The sequence below is a fragment of the Neolamprologus brichardi genome, chromosome 15 (genome assembly GCF_056152115.1).
Source record: "Neolamprologus brichardi isolate AB-2024 chromosome 15, ASM5615211v1, whole genome shotgun sequence".
In the NCBI taxonomy this organism is placed as follows: Eukaryota; Metazoa; Chordata; class Actinopteri; order Cichliformes; family Cichlidae; genus Neolamprologus; species Neolamprologus brichardi.
The window spans coordinates 3,214,075-3,224,865 of record NC_142118.1 but is presented as its reverse complement, the minus strand read 5'-3'; positions in this window follow the sequence as shown (position 1 = coordinate 3,224,865).

Genomic DNA, 10,791 nt, shown 5'->3' with positions numbered 1-10,791 from the left:
TAAGGGTGTGGTCTAATTTTGTGCTTTATTAGCATTAGCTGATGACTCATCATTTTATGTGCTTACCTATGTACGGTCACTTCTGTCTCTAAAAAGCTCAACATGGCGGTGGGAAAATAATAATAATAATAAAATAAAGAAACCAAGTGACCAAGTTGAGAGCGTCTTTTTATACAGGCTATGGTTTTCTTATGCTTCTTTAACTTTCAATTTAATGACACTTCAAAGACTTTGACTGTAGTCTTTTTTAAACTGTTGTCTCTCTCTCTCTATATATATATGGTGTACGTATTATTATTTGGGCGATCGTGGCTCAAGAGTTGGGAGTTCGCCGCGAAATCTGCGGAAATGAGCCTGTTAACATAACACACGTGCACATGCACACTTACACAGAGGTTAAGAAAAGATTACATTACAAAAAGATTATTATGGGGCGATCGTGGCTCAAGAGTTGGGAGTTCGCCTTGTAATCAGAAGGTTGCCGGTTCGATCCCCGGCTTGGAAGGTCTTGGTCGTTGTGTCCTTGGGCAAGACACTTCACCCGTTGCCTACTGGTGGTGGTCAGAGGGCCCGGTGGCGCCAGTGTCCGGCAGCCTCGCCTCTGTCAGTGCACCCCAGGGTGGCTGTGGCTACAATGTAGCTTGCCATCACCAGTGTGTGAATGGGTGGATGACTGGATATGTAAAGCGCTTTGGGGTCCTTAGGGACTAGTAAAGCGCTATATAAATACAGGCCATTTACCATTTTACCATATATTCAAGCAGAATTACCATTCGATATAATATTAATAAAATACTGTATGTCTACTGTTTCATTTAAAATTTTAAACTCAATTTAAAGGTGAATACTTTAATGCCAGAAATTAAATGCAGTTATAAATGTTTCATTGCACGAGGCATGAGAGAGCCTCATACACCTCATTTAACATATTTGGTGCTCCAGCACGCAGCTGTTTAGTTCTCATGAACCTTTTAAATAAAAATAAAAATACTGCAGTTTGCGTGGTTAAAGTTTTTATAAAAAACTCTGTATCCTGACTGGCTATTAGCAAAAAGGTGCTGGAAACATGAAGACAAACGCGTGCTAATCCTGCTCTAGGTGTGCTGGATGTGGAAACCCTGGAGGCAAAACTTCTGAGGGGCCAATTTTTTGCCTTTACAACTTGACATTTTATTTGTAAGTAACCAAAATAACATTTAAAAAATGAAAGACTTAGAGCATAGTTTCGTGAAAAAAAAGAGAACTTTGAGAGTCTCTGTGTGTAAAATTGAGCTGTACATCGGACGAGTCAGAGAGAATTTATGTCTGACCTTTGCATGGAGACAGCTGCATGTGCAGACTTGACTGCAACCATCAGTTAAGTCTGCATGTGTAGCTTTAAAGCCGGGGCTTTAAGCTTCACTGTTTTGGCTACGCGGTAGCTCGAATTGACCACATGTCCAGTAACTTCAGCAGACTGTGTCTGATGACTACGAGATGAATGTCTGTTTCACTGAGGTCCTCAAATGCGTCAAGTGCACTAAAGCCCATTTCAGGCTGCGCTGCTTGAGAGGTCAAGGCATATGGGAATCTGACAGATATCATGAACATGGCAATAACTCCTATCTTTTGCACTTAAATTCTGGAGCCATAATGCATTGTACTTTGAGAGTTACCCCAAGGCTCACTAGCCGTGTGAGTCATTGACACACCAGTGACTCTGACTGCACAGTCAATTACCCATCTACCTTTCATGGGACAGGAGTGGAAGACAGGGAATGAGTTCATCCATGCATTCAACCTACAGCAGCCATGCCTATACCAGAGGTGAAACCCATATGCAGACTGAAGAGACAAGAGGATATTGGGTTAGTTTTTTTTTTTTTCTAAGTGGAGAATAAAGGTTAATAACAGTCCTTTCCTGTGTCATATTTGACATGACCAGTCATCGCAGTAATTACAATCATTACACTCCAAAGGATGTCTAGTTATCCCTCTTAAACACAGGCCGCACAAAGGAAATCAATTATTCAATCAGAGCACTCCCATTCATCCCTGCCTGAGTTCACTTAATTTTGGGCCTGGGTGAATCTGCCGCAAATAAACCCCACGACCAGAGAAGAAAAGACGAACAGGCCCCTAATTTGTACCCTTTCAGACGGTCAATCACTTTTCAAAGGAATGCAAGCTTATTCTGACAATCAGGCCGACGTGAATGGGAATGGGTTTCATCTGCTACTTTACATAAGTTATCTGGTGATAAAGAGGGCAGAAGAAGAGAGGGAGGGGTGAGCTTTCTGTCTACAAGTGCAGCCTGTGGCCCCCTCCGCTTTTGCTCTCAGCCCCCTCTCTCTTTTCTCTCATCCCCCTTTCACCTCATCTCTCACCCATCCTCCGCTCCTCATCTTGCCCGTGCCCACTAGGATTGGCAGCATGTAATTTAAGAGCATGGGCACAAAGACCAAATGCCAAGCCCATAATGGAAGCTGGATGTGTTCTGATTTAAATGGGCTTCTCTGCACAGGGCCCAGGGCCTGTAATTAAGATCACTGGGACAAAGGCGAGGAGACAGTTTCACAATGCAGTCGGGACCTGGTTGAAGACGAGGGAGTGAAAATATCAGCTCCTTGCACCAAAAATGGAAAAGAAGTTTTTTTTTTTGGTTTTTTTTTAATGGACACTTGAGTAGTTAGAAGAGGAGAAGGAAGTTAAAGTTAAAGTTATAGGCGCTGTCTATTTGTTAGTACTTTGTTGCGATGATCTGATAAAGGTACTCGTGCCGGTGCTGTCCATTCATTAAAATGACAACTTGGACACGCACTCGGCTAACTTTCAAGGATCCGCCACAGTACATGCATCTCTTTGATTGCTTATGGAGCATGTCACGTTGCAAAGAGCAGCTTAACTTCATAGAGAATTCCTATTACCAAGCACTGGCTCCATCAGCATTCCTGTAGGGGTATTTGATCAATCTGAATGATGAAAAGACTACGAGAGGCCTTCATATCCGGATGGAGGGTTGGAAGTCTCGTCCTCCATAGCCATACACCCTCCATCACTCTCTCCTGAGCGTTTTTTTGTTCCCGAGGACACACTCTAGCTCCTGGTGCTCTGGGTGGTTGTGTGTTCAGACCTTTTTCCGTTTAATTAGATTTGTTAAAACAATTTTTGGAGTGCTTTATTCGGTAAAAGCTCTCAGGGGTTAATATCCGCAGAACACTTCTGTTCAGCTTCTTTTCACCAATGGAGCATAAATTATTTAAATTATTCAGAATTGTGCGACCTTTTATCTCACCCCCTTTGAAGGCAGCAAATTAAAAATGCAAATGGGCTAACTAATTAATATGCAAATGCATTCATTCCCAGTTAACAATTAGCAATTAAACCTGCAGTGTCTAGAAAGAGCACTGACAAAATTAGCAACTTATTTTTTCATTTGAAAAATAGTCAGTTCGAAAAAAAAAAAAAATTGATTGACGAAATGACTTTTACTGACAACCACCTGCCTCGATATAAACAAAATTAATAGGATGTCATGTTGGAGACACAGAAATCTGAGTAGAGTCATGTCACAAACAACCAAAATGTGTGTCATTTTCTTTTTTTTTCATAGTTTGCTTCCAAGTCTTGTATATTTCATAGCTCGTTCAGCATTAATTGAAACATTAGAGGGATTCTGTGCATGTGTGAGGAGTTTCTATAAGGGCACTGAGACCCGCCACATTGCATAACACAAATTACTGCAGGTCCTACTTTTTAATAGCTTCAGTCCAGAGCAAAGAGAGACCAACAGGAAACCATAAAACAGCAAAAGCTGTCAAACAGCTTCCCATTTCCTTCAGCATGCTCTTACGCTATCTTACACTTCACACTATCTTCTGTGTTACACTTTATGATAGCTAATGTTACAAACTCGACATCAATCATGCATGCCAAGCCCCGACCGTCTCTCCAGTGTCTGAATTTAACCACATCCAGATCCTTTGATGTGATAGCAGGAAGGTGCGGGGGCCGGGAGGCGTGAACTGCACCTCCTGTAAAGGTTATCTGTGATACACAGACCCGGGGGCACCTGCCTCATGCAGAGTATGCGCACATTTCGGCGGCGAACATACAAAGTGATGTATGTGTGCAGATCACTGTCAGCTGTGGAGCTCTGACAATAGAGGTCAGTCAGCCAGTCAATCAGGAACAGAGAAAAATGATTTGTCCTTTTCTCTCTCTCTCTCTCGCTCTCTCCACGAGACCTTCTTAAGCTTATATCCTAATAATTACTGTCAGTGTTCAACTTGATCTCTTGTCAGCCGGCAACTTCTGCCAGAGGGCTCAGCAGCACGATCATCACCTTTCGACAAACGCTCAGCGATTGCCGAGCCTTTAAACGCGATTCTTGTGTTTCATTAACTTGCATTAAGTGCCCACGTCCCCTGATACTTGAGCGCTATATTGCCAAAGAAGGTTCATATTTTATTTATTGCGGTTTAATATTGTTTTTGAATATTTGCGCTGCCTTTTGGCCTGCCTCGCAGTCACATTATGTTCCTTAATTTCTCTTTGGAATTGACTTTCTGTTGCTCGGAGTGACGTGTGATTAAAAACATTTTCTCGCATAAAAATGTAAAACGAACATGAAGTTAGTCTCCACGCTGCAGCTGTTTGCTACAATATCTTTAGATTACGCCCACGTCTTTATTTAAAGCACTTTTTAATTGGGCTGTTTTTTGTTTTTTTTTGTTTATGTTGCACAAACTAGACTCAGCCACTTAAGAGCAACTCACCTTGCTGACCGTTTATGCCGATGACAACCTCTAATTCGCTTGCTGGTTTTCATATACATGCTGGTAATATACTAGCAACTGCGTAATTACTGCACTCGACACAAGACACTCCACATGCATCTCTTTATCCACTCATTCGTGGAATAAATAGAACTAAAACACAAGAAATGCAGCAAAGAGCCTCTTTCAAGCAAATAGGCTGGGGGTGGGGTAGATAATTAATTCTGAGATTAATGTACTGTAGCAGTGGTGTGTTATTAAAACGCTATTTTTAAATTACAGCTCAGAAAGCACCCCCTTGGGATTAAGAGTGTTAGCCACTGATCTCTGCTTAAGTTATGGATGGAAAAGGAGGGGTGGTCTATTTTACATGCTCAGGTCTCATCTTATGGCTCATGCTGTGGGCTGACACGGAAAATCTTTTTGGTGTTTGTTCGCCTCAGTGACTCACTGAAAAGCCTCTAGTCCCTTTATCAATGGAGTCAGAACTTGTGCTTTTCAATAAGTCTAAGTGTTTGATAGGCGAGGGCCACTGCTGGCTTACAAGTGACATTTGATTAATGGATCTCGCTGTGCCCATTGTAAAACACTTGTTTGCCGAGCAGGGGAATGTTGGGAGGTTGTTGTAAGATAGAGGACAGATCTTGTGGTAATATGGCGCTTAATAGAAACCAAACTCAGTACATGACCTATACAGATCAAAGGACAACAGCAGCCAAATGTAGACTTTTAAGGCCTTTTTTCCCTTACAGTTCATTATAAAAGCTCCTTATACTGATATTATTGAGATCTATGGCAATGTCACTCTAAAGAGGTTTAATTAGCCAAAGAGGAAGCTAATTTAAAAATGATATGTTGTAACTGTGGCTTAGATAAGCTTAACTAGTTTATTTTGGAACTGTGCTCTCATGAAATATATATCAAATTGAAATGGAAATCATGTGTCAATATTATCAAGAAGGTTTGCAAAGAGTTTGTTTACTGCAGTTTATCTTTCCCTTTATCTTGCTTGGGAGTAAGGGGCTTAGCTAAAACTGCTAAATTACACATTTATATCACTGATGTGTTGTGGCTAAAATACCTTTTAATACGAGTAGTATTTGCAGTATTCATCTAGTTCTGTTTAGATCATCACAACTGAGGAAAGCAAATGATTATCATTACTATGCTCACCATTTAGGTGCTAACATTGCTGTTGTGTGGTGCTGAGCCGGTAGCATTCAGTTTCTTTATCTGTTTTTTAAAAAGTCCTTGTATTTGCTTTACAGTTCGAACCATCAGGGCAATTTTAAAAAGAATGATGGCGAGGCTCCACAAAGTGTACAGCCTTTTCACAAAGCGCATACTCATGTAATCCGCTGATAATGTGAAAATGTTAAAGCTGCTTTAAAAACCTCTGCGTTTTTCTGTGTCCTTGTGTCTGTTTGTAATTTGCCTCTAATGTGCCAGTCACAGCTCTTGTTTTGTGCACCGGTGCTGTGTTCCTCATTTTTGTTGTTGTCTTTTTTAATAGACACAAGTCCTGAAGATTATACAGCTGTCCTTTTGTTAAATGATGTTAATGCATTAAATAACAATTTGTAGCACATTGCTGTGATAAAAAAAATTGTTACAATGTTACAATTACAATGTGATGTAGTTAAGGTGTGATACGGATGTCCTCCAATTATCTGAATGGCAGGCTGATAAAAAGGGAAATAAAAAGATTTAACACATATATAACACATATATATATATATATACATACATGCATATATATATATACATACATATATATATATACATACATATATATATATACACATACATATATATATATATAAAAACACCCAGCACGCCCCTGCGGGCGGTTTATCCTTCAAGCTCGGGTCCTCTACCAGAGGCCTGGGAGCTTGAGGGTCCTGCGCAGTATCTTGGCTGTTCCCAGGACTGCGCTCTTCTGGACAGAGATCTCCGATGTTATTCCCGGGATCTGCTAGAGCCACTCGCCTAGCTTGGGAGTCACCCATCCTATTCATGTAGCCCCTTCCGCCGGGGTTACTTGCATAGTAGCATTCCAACAACGCCCTGTTTTCGTCTCTTGCCCACCGATGCCTTCTTGTTCCAGTAGCCCACTTCTCGTCAGGGTGCCCTGGTTCCTCAACACCTGACGCGGACCTTGTTGATCCAGGCGACGTCCGAGCCGGCATGCCTTCATATTTATCTGTCTCGCTCATGTCTGTGGTAGGCTCGCTTAGCATAGGGGGTCTAGCCTTAGGACCCTTACTGGATACAGACGCCCCAGGCAGGAATCGAACTTGCGATCCTCTGTTCCAAAGTCGTGTAGTCTAACCACTACCCAGCAGTAATATATATATATATTAGGGGTGCAACGATACAACAAAATTCACGGTTCGGTTCGGTTCGATACTTTGGTGTCACGGTTCGATATTTTTTCGATACAAAAAAAATGTTCATGCCTTTTTATTAATTTGTCATTTATTAAATTTTCACGGCACATTCTGCACCACATCTCTGTGCGTTCATCATTTGTTTGAAGCCAGCTCACCTCCTGCAACCACTTTTCCGAGAATACGTGCTTCTTTTGTGGTTCGGACTCCTTCTGACATTTCTTTGGAGGTGGAGGAACATCACAGTAATTGCTTAAAGGAGCTTCTTCGACATCTTTAAGAGTTCTAAACAAATGTCTGTCCTCTTCCTTAAAATCTTATGTACGCAAACACGTGTTGCAACTTCTTATCTTGTGCGGGTTTTTATTTTGACAGCGAATGCGCACCTGCGGACCACTTATGTGCAGCCCTGGTTATTTAGCTCGTCATATTGCAGCCACAGAAATTCTTTTGTCCATGAAACCATAAAGCTGCACTTTCTTTTTGCCTTATAGTCTGATTTGTCATAACCTTTCCGTTTTGTCACTTCTTCACCCTGACCTGTCTTATTTGGCTCAGCAGAACTAAAATATATATCCTGCTGCTTTTACACACGCACTCACATAACGCTCAGCGATTCTCTGCGCGATCAACCTCTCACATGTTTAAGCTGCAGGAGATTTCACTTGTCATGTTTGCATAGTAAGCTAACGATTGATAAGACGATGTCAGAGGAATTGGTGCGCAAATTATCATCACTCACCAATCAGTGCTGTCGCTTTCTATACACAGTTCACGCGATTGCAAAGTGAAAGCAAAAAACAAGCGCAAATTCAAACGCGATTTCAGTATGTCACATATTGACAGTGGCCGATGCCAATGACATAATTACCCAGCTACATTTCCGAAAGAATGCAAAAGCATTGACATATATTTTTCCTTCCTACGATAGGCCGACGGGCAGGGCAGAGATAGATTTTGGTAGCCCGACTGGAAAAAAGCCCCAGGACGTCGGGCTAGCGATTTTGCGAGCCCTGTATCTGATTGAGGAATCACTCATCTTTGGAAAAGAGAGTTTATTATGGAGAAATGTCTCTTTCCAAAATAAAAGCTATACTATACGCTTCTTCTGGGCTATATTCTCAGCAGCATATTAAACATATCAGGTCCCCATAAGGAGAATCATGTGCTAACGGCTGTCTAAATGACTGGGGTAAAGTTTGTAGCATGCATGCTTGTTTTTGTCTGCTTCCACTTGTCTTTGCACTAGGATGATGTCAGAGTAAATGTGCAGTCATATTGGTTGTGTTCCCACTAGTGCTGTCAGCGTTAATCTGAAATGACGTTAAGGTCACAACACGGCAAATCTCCGTTAACGAGCTACCGCGGATCGCCTCATGAGTGGGGCTGGAAGACGTCAACACATTAACGAGCTAACTGCGCTAACACACTAGTTCCCACCAATTAAGCATTGCTGGCACATCCAACATACTGTTTTACTTTTGTCCATGACGTGCTTACCTTCAGGGTCATACGTCACATGAAAACCAAAATAGTTCCAGACGCCAGATCTGAATGAGGGTGGGGGAGGTTCAATTTGCCATGTTGCAACGAGCTTAACTTCTGTCTAGCTAGCTTGCCCTGCGCTCAGTGAATCTGTGTTCGACTACTCCGCCTAGGCTGCACTGTCGAGCGCAGATCCACTGAGCGCTCAACACAGACAGCATCGTCAGAAGGAAAGTTGATAAAATAAATTAAAAATGTTGTATTGTTCGATACATATGCGTACCGAACCGAAAGCACTGTATCGAACGGTTCGATATCGATACGAGTATCGTTGCACCCCTAATATATATATATATATATATATATACACACACACACACACACATACACACACACACTTATCCTACTTGTGTGCAGGGAAGAGGACAATGGTGCCGCAGTGTACTACTTAGGAAGAGTGGTGATATGGATATTACTGTTTTCAACAGCACAGTGGTAAATTGGAAACTGTATCCAGGTCAGAAACAACTGCTTGGATCCAAAAACGTAACATGTAGCGTTAAAAACTACTTATTAAGTAGAGTAATTCATTACTTTAAAAACGTAATCAGTAATGTGTAATATCCTGGCTTGTGTGGTGAAAATCAGACTCAAGCTTGTGATTTTTGGTGCCTAATAATTCCAACCACACAGTAACATATTCATGACTAACACAGCATTGTTCAATTTTGGTGTATTCTTCCTGCTTCGCAGTGACATTTGTTTCTGCTGATTGTGCACTCACTGAGTGACCCTCAGCATGTACATTAATTAAAGAAGACGTTAACCCTTACTCAGCTGCGTTTACGAGCCTAACAACACATCTACACCTAGTGCTGAGATGCAACTAAAAATCCATCTTCCTCTTTCCCAAAGGCACAACTTGGTTGTTTTAAAATTGATATATGCTGTGTTTCCAAAATGCAAGTGTTGAAATTAGTTAACCTTTACAAGAAGTTCCCATTCGTCATAATACAGGAAAACACCTTACAGGAGAAACGCAGTTTAACAAAATAAATGTCAGCTCACCACTGAAAACTGCTTCAGACTGACAATTAAAATAACAACAACAGGTAGAAAGATGCATGGCAGGTTGACCTGAGTCCTTTACTATGAATTGGGCTTTGAGAAGTCTTACTGGCATACTTTGCCATGTTAACTTGTGCTTATGCAGATCTAAGCTGCTCTGGAGCAGGTTATGTTAGCGATTAGAGCTCGGCAGATATGAAATCACTTCCTACTGACCAGTCGGTTCTTTGGAAAATTGCATCTACATTCCTGAAAGATCCCTGGGACCTCTAAAGGATGGTAAGATAGTAAAAGGGGAGAGAGTAAATTGTTTGCCTTTTCATGATGATAATCTGTAGTAATTATAGAATTTTTGATGCAAGTTTATTCTTTGATTATTCCTTGAAGCTTTTACAGTTTTATTATTGTATACATTATCCTAAACTGTTTATATTTTTCGCTCAGATCTTTAAACGCCACCAGGGCTGCAGCTGAAAGAGTGAAAGCTAAAACTGCCCAGTGCACATCTAAACATTAATTTAATGGAATAACGTAACACAGATTCTCTTGTTTCCCTGTTACAACAGAGCTGTAATATTCTGTATGTATGTAAACTCACACAGCATTTTTGTTGGCTTTGCTTCCTGACTTCAAATAGGCTAAACTTTATTAATATACAAGCTCTTATCCAGTGTGCATACCTATTCTAATTCTATGCTACTGTACATTTCCTAAAACAAACTCTCACACTGCAGATTTGTTTGGTTATTTTTATCCTTTAATATCTGCTTAATTGGTTACATTTTAGTAAAACTATACTTTTATCTTCCCTTTTAAACCAGTCACTGCGCTGGCAGTAAACTCCTTGTTCGTGATTGGCCACTTGCTGCTGACACCATCCTTTTCATGTGAACGTGATTTTAGCTAGACGGTGAAACTCTGGATTAATGTATTGAGGCGATATCTACCTTTGTGTCACTTTAGCCTGATTGCCAGTGCTAGGGTAAGTGAATGCAGATAACGGAAATATATCCTGGGTATGTTGACCTTGCTTCATACAGAATCTGGAGCTATTGTTGTCTTGGCTCTTAGTGTAGACTGTTTTCCTCAGC